General features: G+C 40.2%; 1 protein-coding gene across 5 annotated transcripts in view; it reads right to left on the bottom strand.

The window, feature by feature from the left end:
* Positions 1-18,352, bottom strand: part of TBL1XR1 (TBL1X/Y related 1) — a 195,536-nt gene that overhangs the window by 53,711 nt on the left and 123,473 nt on the right. For all 5 annotated transcript variants that reach the window (XR_014471794.1, XM_083177724.1, XM_083177723.1 and 2 more), the window contains exon 3: positions 17,204-17,268. The gene's annotated coding sequence lies outside the window, so the exon portion shown is untranslated. The remainder of the gene's footprint in view (positions 1-17,203; positions 17,269-18,352) is intronic.

Below are 18,352 nucleotides of genomic sequence, written 5' to 3'. Positions count from 1 at the left end.
TTTTCAAGACAAGTACTGACCCACTGTGTGGGAGCTTTATTTAAAGGGCTAATTCAATTGAAAGCAATCATTTAATTAAATACCAAACGTAAAAATACATAAAAAACAAGCGCGTCCAGAATGATACAATATAGCACTATCTATATATCACAATATTCTCCGTTAAGGGAGTGATTCACAAGTTTCACTTATCATCAAGAGAATCTTCTTTTAACGTGCAAGAGAGTTAATTAGCTATTTTCATTTAAGTGAGAGAACAGTTGCAAGATGTAAAGGTGAAAAGTCACCTAATTATTTCAAGTAGCAAGGAGAGAGAAATATGAGTACATATTTATATATCAACATTGTTAGATACATTGAGAGTACAATTATGTTATTATATATCTTAGAAGCTACACTATTCAACTACATATAAGGAGCATAACACAAATTGAGGATCAATAATAAAATGATAAATATGAAAATATAATAATTAATGGTAACAATAATAATACTAAGCACATCTACTTCTAAATTCAGGTGTGTATGGACGGAATATTTTTCTATATTTTAAGTATAGCAGCAAACTATACATCGCATAAATTTATTCAAAAAATATATTTCACATTTATCCATATCACATTAGTATCATATCAGAATATATCATTTATAACAAAAAATATATTATATATCTAAGTGTAGAATTGGGGTATTATACTTGTGTATCTAGTTCATATGATTTAGCCAGATGTGGCCTACAGAAGGAGCCTATAAAGTAAACTTCACATTCTGTCGACAGTATCCTATCGACATATGTCGTCACAGAGATTTATGTCTATTTAGACCCAAGGAAACAGAAAGAAATATTACAAATAAAATATATATTAAGAACTTAAGTTTCACATACAATGTCCTTTGATTATATTAAGTTTTATTCGTTTAGTTTTGTTTTATTTTATTTTATTTTGTATATATATAGATTTACAATTATAATTGTATTCAACATTCCAAAGATTTGGGGAAAATAAGTCTGTGTGAGGTGGGGTAAGGGAGAACTGCAAACCAGGGACATCACACAATTTGTGCGTATCTCTAGTAGAACTCCTGTCACCCAACTCCACACAGATTAATTCATTCAGTGAACATAGTGCTATGGGAAATACATATAATTAATTTGGTATCATTCAATCGATGCAGGAAAAATCGAGAGCCTCATTTAAGCCTTGTGGGCTCAATGTTTCTAATTTAAAAATCCAAGCTGTCTCTGCCAAGCAGAGCTTTTTAAATCGGTCTCCCCCCCTTTTAGTGTTCATGATATGTTCGATCCCCATTATTGTAAGACCTTTAGGGTCCCCATCATGTTTCTGACAAAAATGACGGGGAACACTATGATTTTGTATTCTTTTCTGTATATTATTTTTATGTTCTCTGAATCTACTTTTAATACTTCTGGTAGTGCGGCCCACATATTGCAATTTGCATGGACATTCCAGAATATATACACAATAGGTAGTTTCACAATTAATAAATTGTTTACATTGAAAGGTTTTTTTGTTTGTAAATGATGTAATGTTATTAATTCCATTTAATATGTACTTACATGTAAGACAAATATTTTTATTACATCTAAAACTTCCTGGGGGTTTAGGTGGGAGCCAAGTAGGTTTTGATATGGTAGTAATTGAAGGGAGAAGAGAAGGCGAAATGAGATCTTTCAGATTTTTATTACGTCTGAATGTAATTTTAGGTTTAATATGAAGATCTTGTAGTATTTTATCGTGACTTATTATTTCGAAGTTTTTTTGAACGATCTTTTTAATCTGGTTGGATTTTGAATTAAATTTTGATATAAATGATATGGTCTCTCCGGAGTTAAATATTGTTGTTTTTTCTTTGGGTTTGGATTTTAATAGACTTTCTCTGTTGGTCTTAGTAACTATATCCATTGCATCCAAAAGCAATTCATTTGGATAACCCCTTCTTTTGAAATTTTCAAGCATGTGTTGTGACTGAAGTAAAAATTCTTCATCTTTAGTACAATTTCTACGTAACCTTAATAGCTGGTTTTTGGGTATATTATGGATCCAGGGTTTATGATGGCCACTGGTATAATGAAGATAGTTACTAGTACCAACTGGTTTTACATAATTAGCTGATATTAAGATGCCCCTGTCAACCGAGAATGCAATATCCAGGAAATTGACCGTTGTGTAACTGAAGGTGTGAGTGAAGGTTAAATTAAAAGTATTAGAATTAAGGTGATTAACAAATTCCTGTGCCAAAACGTGACCCCCTCTCCAAATGATAAACAGATCGTCTATGAAACGGCCATAGAGGACCAGATTCTCTCTATATGGGCCACCCCATATGAGTTGTTCTTCTAGGCGGCCCATATAGAGGTTAGCAAAACTGGGTGCAAATCTGGTCCCCATGGCCGTTCCAAGGCGCTGTAAATAATAGTGATCGTTAAAGAAAAAATAATTATGTGTAAGGATAAAAAGAATAGATTCCAAAATAAATTTCCTCCTTTCTGGTGATAAAGTGGTGTCGTGATTAAGATAGTGTTGAACAGCCGTCACCCCTAAATTGTGTGGAATGTTGGTGTAGAGTGCCTGGACGTCAAGGGTAAGGAAGGCCCACCCTTCCGTCCAGGACAACTCGTGTGTTTTATTGAGGATGTGAGTAGTGTCTTTAATATGTGAAGGAAGTGCAGTAACGTGTTTTTGAAGGTGAGAATCTACAAAATGTGATAGATTGGACGTGAGGGAACCCATACCAGAAATTATCGGTCGCCCAGGAGGTGAAGTGAGGTGTTTGTGGATTTTGGGGAGAAAGTAGAAAGTGGGTGTGACCGGGTGATGTGAGTAAAGAAATTGGGATTCTTCCCTGGATATTGCATTCTCAGTTTCAGCCTCAAACAACATGGTTTGGAATTGAGATTGATAAAGGGTGGTGGGGTTAGAGGATAATATAGTATAGTATTTATCATCACTCAGTTGTTTATATGCCTCGGAGAGGTATGCCTCTCTATCCATGAGGACAACCCCACCACCCTTATCTGCCTGTTTAACTATAATGGATAAGTCATTTTTAAGTTCATTTAGGGCTTTTCTTTCATTGATACTTAGATTGTCATTACTTCTATTTTTATTTTTGTTTTTACCTGAATTATTGCAGATTTTTTTTTTTTTTTTTTAAATAAAACCATGGATGATTTCAAAAAAATCTGCAATAATTAAGGTAAAAACAAAAATAAAAATAGAAGTAATGACAATCTAAGTATCAATGAATTAAATTTTGAGGCATATAAACAACTGAGTGATGATAAATACTATACTATATTATCCTCTAACCCCACCACCCTTTATCAATCTCAATTACAAACCATGTTGTTTGAGGCTGAAACTGAGAATGCAATATCCAGGGAAGAATCCCAATTTCTTTACTCACATCACCCGGTCACACCCACTTTCTACTTTCTCCCCAAAATCCACAAACACCTCACTTCACCTCCTGGGCGACCGATAATTTCTGGTATGGGTTCCCTCACGTCCAATCTATCACATTTTGTAGATTCTCACCTTCAAAAACACGTTACTGCACTTCCTTCACATATTAAAGACACTACTCACATCCTCAATAAAACACACGAGTTGTCCTGGACGGAAGGGTGGGCCTTCCTTACCCTTGACGTAAAGGCACTCTACACCAACATTCCACACAATTTAGGGGTGACGGCTGTTCAACACTATCTTAATCACGACACCACTTTATCACCAGAAAGGAGGAAATTTATTTTGGAATCTATTCTTTTTATCCTTACACATAATTATTTTTTCTTTAACGATCACTATTATTTACAGCGCCTTGGAACGGCCATGGGGACCAGATTTGCACCCAGTTTTGCTAACCTCTATATGGGCCGCCTAGAAGAACAACTCATATGGGGTGGCCCATATAGAGAGAATCTGGTCCTCTATGGCCGTTTCATAGACATCTGTTTATCATTTGGAGAGGGGGTCACGTTTTGGCACAGGAATTTGTTAATCACCTTAATTCTAATACTTTTAATTTAACCTTCACTCACACCTTCAGTTACACAACGGTCAATTTCCTGGATATTGCATTCTCGGTTGACAGGGGCATCTTAATATCAGCTAATTATGTAAAACCAGTTGGTACTAGTAACTATCTTCATTATACCAGTGGCCATCATAAACCCTGGATCCATAATATACCCAAAAACCAGCTATTAAGGTTACGTAGAAATTGTACTAAAGATGAAGAATTTTTACTTCAGTCACAACACATGCTTGAAAATTTCAAAAGAAGGGGTTATCCAAATGAATTGCTTTTGGATGCAATGGATATAGTTACTAAGACCAACAGAGAAAGTCTATTAAAATCCAAACCCAAAGAAAAAACAACAATATTTAACTCCGGAGAGACCATATCATTTATATCAAAATTTAATTCAAAATCCAACCAGATTAAAAAGATCGTTCAAAAAAACTTCGAAATAATAAGTCACGATAAAATACTACAAGATCTTCATATTAAACCTAAAATTACATTCAGACGTAATAAAAATCTGAAAGATCTCATTTCGCCTTCTCTTCTCCCTTCAATTACTACCATATCAAAACCTACTTGGCTCCCACCTAAACCCCCAGGAAGTTTTAGATGTAATAAAAATATTTGTCTTACATGTAAGTACATATTAAATGGAATTAATAACATTACATCATTTACAAACAAAAAAACCTTTCAATGTAAACAATTTATTAATTGTGAAACTACCTATTGTGTATATATTCTGGAATGTCCATGCAAATTGCAATATGTGGGCCGCACTACCAGAAGTATTAAAAGTAGATTCAGAGAACATAAAAATAATATACAGAAAAGAATACAAAATCATAGTGTTCCCCGTCATTTTTGTCAGAAACATGATGGGGACCCTAAAGGTCTTACAATAATGGGGATCGAACATATCATGAACACTAAAAGGGGGGGAGACCGATTTAAAAAGCTCTGTTTGGCAGAGACAGCTTGGATTTTTAAATTAGAAACATTGAGCCCACAAGGCTTAAATGAGGCTATCGATTGAATGATACCAAATTAATTATATGTATTTCCCATAGCACTATGTTCACTGAATGAATTAATCTGTGTGGAGTTGGGTGACAGGAGTTCTACTAGAGATACGCACAAATTGTGTGATGTCCCTGGTTTGCAGTTCTCCCTTACCCCACCTCACACAGACTTATTTTCCCCAAATCTTTGGAATGTTGAATACAATTATAATTGTAAATCTATATATATACAAAATAAAATAAAATAAAACAAAACTAAACGAATAAAACTTAATATAATCAAAGGACATTGTATGTGAAACTTAAGTTCTTAATATATATTTTATTTGTAATATTTCTTTCTGTTTCCTTGGGTCTAAATAGACATAAATCTCTGTGACGACATATGTCGATAGGATACTGTCGACAGAATGTGAAGTTTACTTTATAGGCTCCTTCTGTAGGCCACATCTGGCTAAATCATATGAACTAGATACACAAGTATAATACCCCAATTCTACACTTAGATATATAATATATTTTTTGTTATAAATGATATATTCTGATATGATACTAATGTGATATGGATAAATGTGAAATATATTTTTTGAATAAATTTATGCGATGTATAGTTTGCTGCTATACTTAAAATATAGAAAAATATTCCGTCCATACACACCTGAATTTAGAAGTAGATGTGCTTAGTATTATTATTGTTACCATTAATTATTATATTTTCATATTTATCATTTTATTATTGATCCTCAATTTGTGTTATGCTCCTTATATGTAGTTGAATAGTGTAGCTTCTAAGATATATAATAACATAATTGTACTCTCAATGTATCTAACAATGTTGATATATAAATATGTACTCATATTTCTCTCCTTGCTACTTGAAATAATTAGGTGACTTTTCACCTTTACATCTTGCAACTGTTCTCTCACTTAAATGAAAATAGCTAATTAACTCTCTTGCACGTTAAAAGAAGATTCTCTTGATGATAAGTGAAACTTGTGAATCACTCCCTTAACAGAGAATATTGTGATATATAGATAGTGCTATATTGTATCATTCTGGACGCGCTTGTTTTTTATGTATTTTTACGTTTGGTATTTAATTAAATGATTGCTTTCAATTGAATTAGCCCTTTAAATAAAGCTCCCACACAGTGGGTCAGTACTTGTCTTGAAAAAGTTCCCGTCTTGTGAGGGTACGAAACGCGTTGACGCACTACAGACGTGTCTCCAAGGCTCCTCCTTTGACTCAGCTTCCAGCCGCACATCTGACTCCAAGTGTTTGCCGCTTATTCCAAGTCGGCGTCTCACGCGGCCACCGGCAGTTTGCCAACCTAGCTGCCACTTCCAACAAGCTCCGACGAGCATCTGCTATTTAAGCTGTGACCGTGTCAAGTCCCCCGGATCACCTTATAAAGGACCGCAGGCTACTAACATCACGGAGCGCTATTGAGCACAACTATCACAGCCGCTTTACATACAGCGTTTCCCGGCAGCTTGTCTCTGCCTCCTGGAGGGATATCTGGGTTGAGCTAAACAAACATCTATTTGGCTCCCCACGACCTACAACCATCCAGGTGAGAAAAATTATCCTATTTCACAAATAAGAACTGCCTTACCACCTAGTGCATGTCCGTCTACATGCTAATTTGGCACCCCTAATTCATGACTGTATATTATTGCGCATTATCCATTTTTCTGGAACTGAGCTAAAACCCATTATTGGGAATATATCCTGCCTTGGAGACACCCCACTATTCAAGATTTATTTTTAATATATTTTTATATATATTTTAGTGTTATTGTATGTGTATATGTGGTTGAATAATTTTTTACATTTATAAAATAATAATTTCTACAAGCGTGTCCAGTCTCATTCATTTCTGGTCATACCCATATTTGACTTGGAGTTTTTATTTATCTACATCCAGCAGCGCAATTGTGTTGAAATTTCCCCCCCTTAAGTTTTATACATGGGAGATGGCTCCGCACTATGACATCAATGCACGCCGGGACCCGGAACTCATCCGGAAACTATATGCGGCTCACGGAGCCATAAATATGCCACAAGTCCCGGACAGCACTTCCGGTTTCGAACAAAGAAAACTTTTTTAGCTTGTTCTAATGCACATTTTAAGAACTAATAATTATGTATCATCTTTTCTCCTCCTGCTCATGCGATCCGATCATATTTTAAGTGTCTTTGTGATGTCTGTCTTCCAATCATGTGTAACAGGTGCCAATTGAGCTGCTCATTAACATAATTATTCAGGTATATAAACCCTATAGCTGTAATGACTCCATACACGTTGAAAAAGCCACTACACAGGTGAAATGCGTTGATGGATGAGAGGGAATATTGCTGCCCAGCATTACTATCATCAGTACATTGGAAGTTGCCTTTGAGACCGGACCATCCTTTATACAAACATATTTTGCACTGCTGCTCCCCAGGACTACATGGGAAACTTGCAGATCCATCCAGTGGATCTTTACACCATGGCCGGGGAGTGCTATCCCTTAAGTGAGAAGATTCTACATAGGTCGACAAAGCGAAGCAGTTTACGAAAATTTTGGACTCCCAGTCTATGGGATTCATCTCAGTATACAAATAAACAAGCATTATAGGAATGGACTCCATCTCCACACAAAAGACTGATATGGTACCGTACAAGTTGAAAATGCTTCTTTTATCCCCCCTCAAGTAATTTTTTTAGCAGCACTAAATTTTTAATGTTTTAATTGTTTTTATTGTCTATATTATTAAATGTGTTTTCATTTAAACCATAATACCGTCGGCACCCTAGTTGTTTATTTTATACCTATAAAGGGTACGCTTTTCTTTCTTGTTTCTCTGCAATCAAATAGCTTCTGACCTATCAGAGTTAAAATTCGAGTCTGCGAATAGGTAGTAAAAATCACACTGATCGTAGTACAGTGCCAACTCACTAACCCAGGTTAATGCATGTGAACATGCAAAAAAAGTTTTTTGCTCAGTAGTAAAGAGTCCAGTTAAAACAAGCATTTAACCCAGATAGAGAGCAGAGTTGAACAGCAGGGATGTCGGCGATGAGAGCCAGGCAGATGGAGCGGGGGACGGCAGCGGGAGGGGTATGCCAGTGACAAGAGAGCCTGGCAGAGGGTGCACTGGGCGGCGGAAGCTGGTATCTGGTACAATGGGGCAGATGTATTAAGCCTGGAGAAGAGATAAAGTGGAGATAACTTGGAAGAGTTAACGCACCAGCCAATCAGCTGTGTTTGAAATATGACAGTTGGGATCTGATTGGCTGGTGCGTTATCTCCTTCCAATTTATCTCCAGTTTATCTCTTCACCAGGCTTAATACATCTGCCCCATTGTCTTTTTCCCCTTATTTAGGGATTTTCCAATACATCCATTCTGTCCTTATATTCCAGATAAACAGTTTTTTGCAGAACATTTTCATCCAAAGATCGGATCGGCAAGTCATGAAACAGCCCATTTTAAGAGTAAACTACAAGTGACTGTTTAAAATGGTCCGTTTGTTAACAAACTGGCAAATCCCCTGGAATGTAAGAAACAGCTATGACTGATGGAAGATAACACAGGACTTAAGGAGTCCATACATGGTGCTGCACGATGCGCGCTCCCGCGGGCATCCCATCGGGATGCGGTCATTCGTCAGACTGCATTTAGGTCTACAGTCATTAGGTCGACCCCACTAGGTCGACTGGCAGGAAGGTCGACCTGACTTAAGGTCGACATGGGCCAAGGTCGACATGACTTAAGGTCGAATTTGCATAAAGGTCGACATGAGGAAGGTCGACTGGTCATAAGGTCGACATGGGTTTTTCACTGTTCTTTGAGCCGACATGTGCCGACAGGCGGTATTTCATGCCCTACCATCCACTAGGGCATGGTGGGAGAATAAAATAGTGTGCAAAGCGCAGCGAGGCACCGTGCCCGAAGCATCGCGAGCGAAGCGAGGGTCCGATTCTCATTGCCAACTGTGTCCATGTCGACTGTGTCAACATTCAGATCAAAAAACAGTGAAAACCCCATGTCGACATTATGACCAGTCGACCTTCCTCATGTCGACCTTTATGCAAATTCGACCTTAAGTCATGTCGACCTTGGCCCATGTCGACCTTAAGTCAGGTCGACCTTCCTGCCAGTCGACCTAGTGGGGTCGACCTAATGACTGTAGACCTAAATGCAGTCATGCAGACCTAGACACTGTATGTAGACCTATCAACCAGATACTATAATTTCTATCCAGCTAACCCAATAAATGTTTATATGACATGGACCGATATTGCTTCCAAGTTACAAGATAAATACCTAATAAGGTGCCAAAGCAGCTTCAAATTGGTAGATAAACCCAAGCACTTGAAAGAAGAAAAACGTTCATTACAGATATATTCAGCTGCTGCCAAAGTAAAAAAGGTGACACTGCCAATAGACAGAATAATTAGAATGTGCGGCTATGCTTGCTGGACTTAAGATAATAACCAACAACAAAATTACAAGTTAAATTTATTTTGTCAAACGTGATCCAAACATTTTTTTTTTTTTTTAAACAACTTCAGTTATACTAAAGGTGCACACACACACTGTACAATTTTTTTGACCAATTTCGTTCATTTCGATTTCTAAATGAAATTGGTCAAAATATCTTTCTGTGCATTTGCAACGAATGATGATGCACATACCCACCAGTTGTTCATCAAGGTTGTTAGTCAACTGTGCATGCAGCTCAATTTGGATAGCTTTCAAAAAGCCTATAATCTGTAGCTAGATCTTGTCAACATCTTTCGTCCAGGTCACTGGATTCAAGGGAAATGGCTTTCAATTAAAATTGGTCAAAAAAAAAAATAAAGTACTTGTTTCCTAGCACGGCGCCCACGATTTTCATCTTATGCCATAGTTTCGATCGCATGTGATGCGATCAGACCAGATTTTTTAAATTGTACTGGCACCCTGATGGGTGATTACTATGTTAAATGCACCCCCATTAACGCCACCCCCACTAGGAACGCCAACCCGAAGCTTGGCGAGCGTAGCGAACATACCCCCACTATCCACATCGGTGTGGAGTTTTTTTTATATAGTGTGGCGAGCGCAGCGAGCCAACGAGCCCCGCGTGGGGACGCGGATTACTTCACATGTATTCCGCGTCCGCTCGCCACGCTTCGGACTCTGTGCCTCGCTGGGCTAGCCAAACTATATAAAAAAAAATCAACTCCACGCCGACGTGGATAGTGGGGGTATGAAAAGGTCAGAGGACGCGTACCGCTGCGCTCGTCACGCTTCGGGTTGGCGTTAACAATGGGGGTGCATTTACCATAGTAATCACCCATCAGGGTGCCTGTACAATTAAAAATCGCATCGCATGCCATTGTAATGGCATGCAATGTGATATTAAAATTGTACAGTGCGGGTCTTAAGACCGGAAAATCGGGTCCCATCGCATGCCTTAATTAGTGGTATGCGATGGCATAAGATGGGCGCCGTGCTAGGAAACAAGTACCAAAAATAATTTTACGGTGTGCATGCACCTTTACAGTTATTTTTATTGTAAACCTTTTTAAATTAAAAATTTATCTTTTTTTTTTTTTTAAAGCAGTTTTTAAAAATACATATATAATGAGAAATTAAAAAACATTTACTCTTAACTTCCAAATATAATCTAACCAAAATGGTAGATTTGCAGATTTGGAGTGGGACACCATGTCCATCACAGAATAGAACTACATCTTTTTGTTAGAAAGGTTAGGACACTGCCATGTGGAAAAAGTCACCAACATCTTCAGTATACTTCATTCATCTACTCAATTTTCAGAAAAAGCCAACACACAAGGGGGAAGTCCACTTGTAAATTAAAAATCAAGCATTTTAGGAAGCCCCATAACATTAAGGTCTGAAATCTTCCATCATGAAGTGCATCCCATGCTGAAATATACTCTTGCCAAGAAATGGGGCAGGTTCATCATTTAGCATACAAATAATTGGCAAATATATGCAGTTCTGCACAGCCAGAGTAGTACAGAAGTCCACTTGGGCTACATGTGTGGCTAAACAGGTGTAACTGAGGCAACTGGGCATTTTACAATAAGTTTGCTATGTGGTTATGTAAACTTAAAGATATAAGCACACATGAAGACTTTGTGATTATAGCTGTTCTCACAAGCAGTTGTATAGGAAAGTGCATCCACTTAGATCCACCCAACTCTGAATACAGGCAGAATGCCACCATTTAAAGTTAATTGGGCATACATATTACTCTATGCAAACACAAAAGCAACAAGTGCATGGTACAGAAATAGTAAACTGTTCAACACATAATCAAAAGCCCAATCAGAGGTCCCCTGATAACACAGAAACAAAAAAAGGGACCATTAAGACTGGTGTAAGCAAGGAAATCAGAAAAGCAGAAGAATATAAGAGTGCAGGGTGATGGAGGGGTGAAAGAGGTACCAGGGGGACCATATTTTGTGAAAAATATTCACTGTCATTTTGCAAGCAAAAAAAGCACTCTGTTGAGGCCACAAAACAAACACAATTATAAAGGGCTGGTAGGGAAGGCACCATCAAGCATTTCCAATTTTTGTAAATCAAGGATTTGGCAGCATTCTAAATGTGAACTAGAAGCTTGCCTTGGTGTTTGCTAACAGATCGAACAGGGGAACTCAGCAGTGACCAGCCTTGGCTTGGCAGAGACAAGTCCATGATCCTAGACAAAAGAAGCCGCACTTTGTTCCAGAAAACATTTCTAATTCGGCAAGACCACCAGGTGTGAAGGAAAATATACATACACTACTTTTTCATGGCTTGCCCAATTAATAGACCTCAAAAATCACTATCTTTCTGTGGAGAAATATACAGTACATGCAAAGTGCAGTACAAAATGTTCCATGACAAAGAGCTGGTGGCTATAGAGCTGTACACAAACCTAATGGTTTCTGTACAACTCCAACATAGGTGGACTGTGAAAGTGAAGAACAGGTACTGCACCATCTCCCCTTATGCCCCCTAAACTGTAGCCTATACTGACAGCATGCATGTGCTTGGGAACAGGGACATCTCTCCCAAAAAGAAGGACATGCCATCCATGTTTTCAGCTAGTGTTGAGGCCAGTGTCTGCACTTTCTGAAGGAGATTTTATGGCCTTGGTACAGCAAACAAGCTGGCTGATGTGAGATAGCGCTATCTCAGCCAATCAGAAGGCAGATAGTCATTTGACATGTTATTTTAAAGATGTAATAGCCGCCGCTGCCCGCCCGCTGAGTGACAGCATGCTGATTATCACCGCTGCCCGCCCCACTGTCACCGGCATCCCCCGCTGCACCCAGAGACGCTGCTGCAAGCAAGCTGCACAGTGAGAGCACGGTGATTATCACCGCCGCCCGCCCCACTGTCACCGGCATCCCCCGCTGGGCACTCATTCCCCCCCCCCCAGCCCACTGCAGGAGGTCGGACGTGATCGTACCTGCTGAACGTCCGACCTCCTGATCTGGTCCGATGCGCACGGGACCGCGCATCGGATCGGATCAAATGTCAAACACATGCGATTTTGGGACGATTTAACGCGATTTATCGGCCCAAGTGCCGAAATCGCATGGAATCGGCCAAAAATCGCATAGTGTATGGGGGCCTTAAGGCTCAGATGGCTGATCTGATAGCAACAGATCTTCAATGCCGCCAGTAGGCATCTCCTGTGACATGAAAAGATTTTTTTGCATTGTTACTTTGACTAGCATCCATCTCTGAATCACCCTCATACGGTCTACACAAAGTGCTGAAACCAAATCAAAAGGATGAAATCCCGACATGGACAAAATCCTGACATATAGAATGTACAGGTGAAACAGTCTACATGCCTTTTCGTCGACAGGTGCGAGGTTGACATGGGTTTTTTCACTGTTTTTTTTACCCTAATGTCGACACAGTGGCAAGTGTACCGCAGCCCCTCGCATCGCTCGCAATGCTTCGGGCACGGTGCCTCGCTGCGCTCGGCACATTATTTTATTCTCCCACCACGCCGTAGTGGATGGTAGGGCATGAAATACCGCCTGTCGGCACATGTCGGTTCAAAAAAACAGTGAAAAAAACCATGTCGACCTCGCACCTGTCGACCGAAAGGCATGTAGACTGTTTTACCTGTACATTCTATATGTCGGAATTTTGTCCCTGTCGGGATTTTGGCTGCATCCCAATCAAAATAAGTCATGCCTGATGTTTCAAATACTGAATTTCAGCAAAATACAAGAGAAAAAGCCCCCCAAAAAAACATTTTTAGTTGACAAGCAGAAATTTGAATCTTACAAATCCATGCCTGCAATATTATTATTTGTAATTTAATAGAATGAGAGATTCAGAATGCAATTATTTACACTTCAAAAGCAAACTGGTTTTGCAGTGTAAACGATTGCCGCTTTCTTTATCAAATCTCTCATTTTCTGTTCATTTTTAAACAAACTTTTTCACACTACCAACCATGTGGAGTGGACTATGACTGGAAACCGTAACCTGTGCCGAGCATAGCAAGGAACCTTGCCTGGAGCATAGCAAGTGAATTAAGTGAGCCATGTTAGGGGATACAGTACAGCAGTTGGGGTTGCATATAGTTAAACTTAAAAAAAACGACACCCAAAAATAAAAAAAGCCACAAAAACCATGTTGACCTTTATGTAGCGATCATTTACATGTCAACCTTCCTAATGTGTCAACGTTTCTCTCGGTTTACTAATATTGGTGAACCTAATAACCCAGACCCAATCTCTTCAACTGCATCAATGTATATTCCATTTACCTCTAAACATTATTTTGAATATAACTGGCTCACATTCGAAATCACCAGCCCCATTATGACAGGATGTGTACTTATGCGACAAAAGCATTGTTTACTTTTTTTTTAAACTTAAAAAAAAAAAAAAATTGCGTTGGTTGCAAGTTAACATCAAATGTTGATAGATATTGATTTCATAACAAAACTATTGCAATAATGGTGTGTAGATCTTCTATCCACTGTATTTAATACACTATGATCTATCCTAGGCATGCCTCCTAGAGCACCGGTTCTCAAAGTTGGTCCTCGGGGTCCCACACAGTGCATGCTCTGCAGGTCACCTGGCAGGCGCACGCATTTCTGACTGACATTTTAAAAGATCCACAGGTGGAGCTAATTATGGGGCAGATGTACTAACCAACGTTAAGTGCTTATGTAGCACTTAACGTTAGTAAAGGGACTTTTTTACTTTTTGAAGAAATGTATGAAAGGGGCTTTTAACGTCCCCCTGCGGCAGCCCTGAACTTCAGGCGCTGTCCTCTGGCTTTTAGCCATAAGCTTTAACGTCACAGGCAATGTATTATTGCCTTCCAAGTCGTTAAGCCTGTTGTTTCACTTCGCCAGCCCCAGGCTGGCGTTAGGTTTTTTTTTTTAATTAGAGACCTGCTGTCAGACCCCCACCAGCTATCGGAGCTGGCAGGGGAGTTTGTGCAGCGGTGTGTAAAAGCCGCTGTCAGAGGGGTCCCTGCGGTGATGTGATTTCACTCGGCGGGGTCCCTTCAGTGCATTGGAATTAACTAGCGCTGTCCCCCGGGCGGCGGCGGCATGGGAAGGCTGGGTTTGAAAACATTCGCCGCATGCTGATTAGCTGAATCTCAGCCAATCAGCATGCAGCAAGTGGTTTTAAACCCAGCCGCGCTTCACGCGGGGATAGCGCTGCTACTTAATTCCAATGCACTGAAGGGACCCCGCCAAGTGAAATCACATCACCGCAGGGACCCCTCTGACAGCGGCTTTTACACACCGCTGCACAAACTCCCCTGCCAGCTCCGATAGCTGGTGGGGTGATTTTCATTAAAATTACAAGTTAAAAGGAGTATTCTGCAGCCTACCGAGGGGACGGGGCCGCTGCTGCGGGCAGGGGGATGGGGATGGCTGCTGCGGGCAGGAGAGCAGCAGGGCAGCTGTCACAGGCTTGGTGACAGGAGCGGCTGCCACGGGCAGGGTGACAGGGCTGCCTGGGGAAGCAGCTACCGTGACGGGGGAAAGGGTAGGAGAGGCTGCGGGCAAGGGGGTGGAATGCAGCGGCAGTAGAAGGCGGGTGGGATACAGAGCAGCTAGGCTGGGTTGTACTCTGTGCAGCACCCGGAGCACATTCACCAGCAGGTCTGCTCTGTGTGCAAGCCCCCTGCAGCATCACTTCCCCCGCCTGCCAGAAGCATGTGGACCCTGCCATATCCTGGAGCACCATCCTTGGAGGGCAGCTTGGAGGAGCTAGCTAGACGGACACCATGTTCTGGAACCTGGGGTACGCTGCAGAGCATTGCGGCCACCGAAGAGTGCTGGAGCACTATGCATCCTCGGGGAAGAACTGCTTCTGGCAGGTGGGGGAAGAAGTGCTGCAGGGGGCTTGCACACAGAGCAGACCTGCTGGTGTGAATGTGCTCCAGGGTGCTACAACAACAACATGCTCCAATGCTGTGCACACACTCACTGTGCAGACAAGACGGCTGAGACAAACAGCCAATCAAAAGCCTTCTAAAGCCACACATGCGCAGTGCAGGGAAAAGCAGACGTAAGATAGAGACGTTAAAGAAAAAGAAAATACAGAACACAGAAGAGATAACGATTATCGGTAAGGACTAACTACAAGATAATACATTAGGGGGAAAAGGTTGCCCACTTCTCCACGTTAAGGCAGGAGAAGTGGGAAACGAAAAGTCAAACACGTAAACTGGATATTAATACATCTGCCCCTATGTCACTTGATTCTGTGAGGAGACCTGCCAGACATGCATTTTGTGGGGTCCTGAGGACAGACTTTGAGAACCTGTGTCCTAGAGCCAATAACAAAAGAGCAGTGACTTTAAGGAACAAGCACAATGGGAGTTAACTAGTGTTCATTCTAGCACCCTGCACCGTGCAAATTCCTTGTAGTACCCACCTTCCCACCTGGGTTGTAACGCTCTGATGTGCTGTTTCTACAAGTCTGGTTTGTATCACAGCATTGAGATACAAACCACACTGTGCTAGAAGTACTACAGTAGACAGAGACAACCCAGACTCGGTGCTAGAATGTAAAGTGAACATTGTGCAGTTTGACTGTTTGGGTTTGGGAAATAGACATGCCCTGCCACAAGCTTTGCTATCTGGACATGATCCAACTGTGGCATTACATGCTGGGATTTGTAGTTTAACAGCCCCTTATTGCCAAACCCTGCTCTAGAGAATGAACAGTGTTTTTGGGAACCCCCCCTCCCCCAGGTACAAACCACACCACAGGACTTGCTGACAAATTAATTTCAGCTATGTCAAGTAGTCCCGCACGCTTCAGATCTAAGTCTGAGATCGGACCTGTTGTGCATCTGTCCTCCGTCTCGCACAGCGTCCCGGCAGCGGGGAATAGGATTGCATATAATAGATCATATGCAAAAAAAAAAAACACACATACAATATATCGCAGCCGACTTCTCCCCTCAGAGTAGCTGCCTACTGTATGGGGGGCCTTAAGTCTTTGATGACAAACTCCTATATAAATAAAAGCTGTACATTACACCCTAATCTGACTCACTGTCACATAAACAGACTATACAACTTCTTTGTTAATACCTTATGAACACAGGAGAGACATTAAAGCAAATCGATATTGCATACCTGTTGAAAACTTCTGCTGTTATCAGTACTGAAAGGGCAGATGTGTGCAGCGAAAAGCACATAACTGAACTGAAATCCCTTTATAGGTACAAGGTAGTTTACACAGAACAACCAAATGAGAAATACATATAGCAACCTGTATTGTAAACCAACTATGAAATAAGGCTGGTAGGGATTTCTATATGCAAGTTTAACTAGCCAATTCACAAGAGAATGATCAGCACTACCTCATGTTTTATTAAAGGTACCCATAAAGAATGCAATATGTGCTATGTGTGTTTTGTGCTAGATTGCATTGTGTCTAGTTCAAAAAGTACTGGATGCAATGTGAACTTATGCTTTGCGATGTGAACTTAGTGCAAAACGCATCCGAGAATCGCACTGTGTGTGGGCACCATTAAACTGACGTTTCATACCATTTGTGTACCAGTGAAAATATACAATAAGATGATCATCAAACTGGTAAATACAAATAAAGATGTTCTACTCACCAGAGAAATCAGATCTTACAATCCACAAATGTAATGGCCGAGGCAGTTAAAAAAAAAAGAACGACCTGTAAAAAACAAAGAATTGAAACATTTGATAAAAGTTCATACACTGGCAAGAGGTGTAAATGGTATCAGGGTGAAGTTCATTTAAATATTAGTATAGCCCTAATCATCATATCATACATTGTATGTAGGTTTGTCTAAAAATGGTAAGGGATCACAAAAGGGAATGAACACAAGCAAAATGGAGGAAGGTCGGCACGGAGGAAGGTCAGCACAGGGAATGTTGACACGCGCATTAGGTCAACACGCGCATTATTTCAACATGGTTGATGCACGCATTAGATCAACACAGGGAAGGTCAGTCAAAAGGTTGACTTTTTTCACCCCAATGTCGACCCAGTGACATGGACATTGAAGCGTAGCGCTGCGCTCGCCATGCTTCAGGCACGGTGCCTCACTACGCTGGGCACATTATTTTATTCTCCCACCACGCCCTAGTGGATGGTAGGGCATGAAATAACGCCTGTCGGATACCCATTTGGAGGGACGACACCCGTACAGTATATCGTCTTATTCTACGAGTTTCATGCTAAATTTACAGACAGCAGAAGGAACAATTGAAAAGAACACTCCAACAAGAGCCAAACAAAAAAAGAAAAAATTAAAAAAAGGGGGGAGGTGCTAAAGAGAATTTTAGACCACACCGATCAGAAGAGCGACAATACAAAAACGTGACTCAAACTAAAAGGAAAAAGGACTACGCTTACTTCATGCTATACTTCACAAGTTACATCTTTAAGACCCCTGCTTAACCCTTTGAGATCCAAGTGAATTTGTCAAAATTGGTGTGAAAATAGCCAAGCAAACATTTTAATTCATTATAATGACCTGTAATGTTACCTTATATAAAAAAAAATTTAAACACATTTTTTAGTTGAATTCATATAACAAAAGTGAGCGACATTGGCTGATATTTTGCACATCTCACAAAAGCTGTTGCTATTTTTAGCAGATATGTTTACAAATCACTCAGATGTTGGCCCTCGAAGAGTAAAAAATGTATTTGAAATATTACCTCTCTATTATGTGCAGTAACACTTACAGATTATATTTAAGGCCCATACACACTGGGCGACTGAGATGAAA

Source organism: Crinia signifera, chromosome 3 (assembly GCF_055691185.1).
Source record: "Crinia signifera chromosome 3, ASM5569118v1, whole genome shotgun sequence".
Lineage (NCBI taxonomy): Eukaryota > Metazoa > Chordata > Amphibia > Anura > Myobatrachidae > Crinia > Crinia signifera.
Note: the sequence above shows the minus strand (reverse complement) of the source record. Positions and strands in the feature narration are given on the sequence as shown.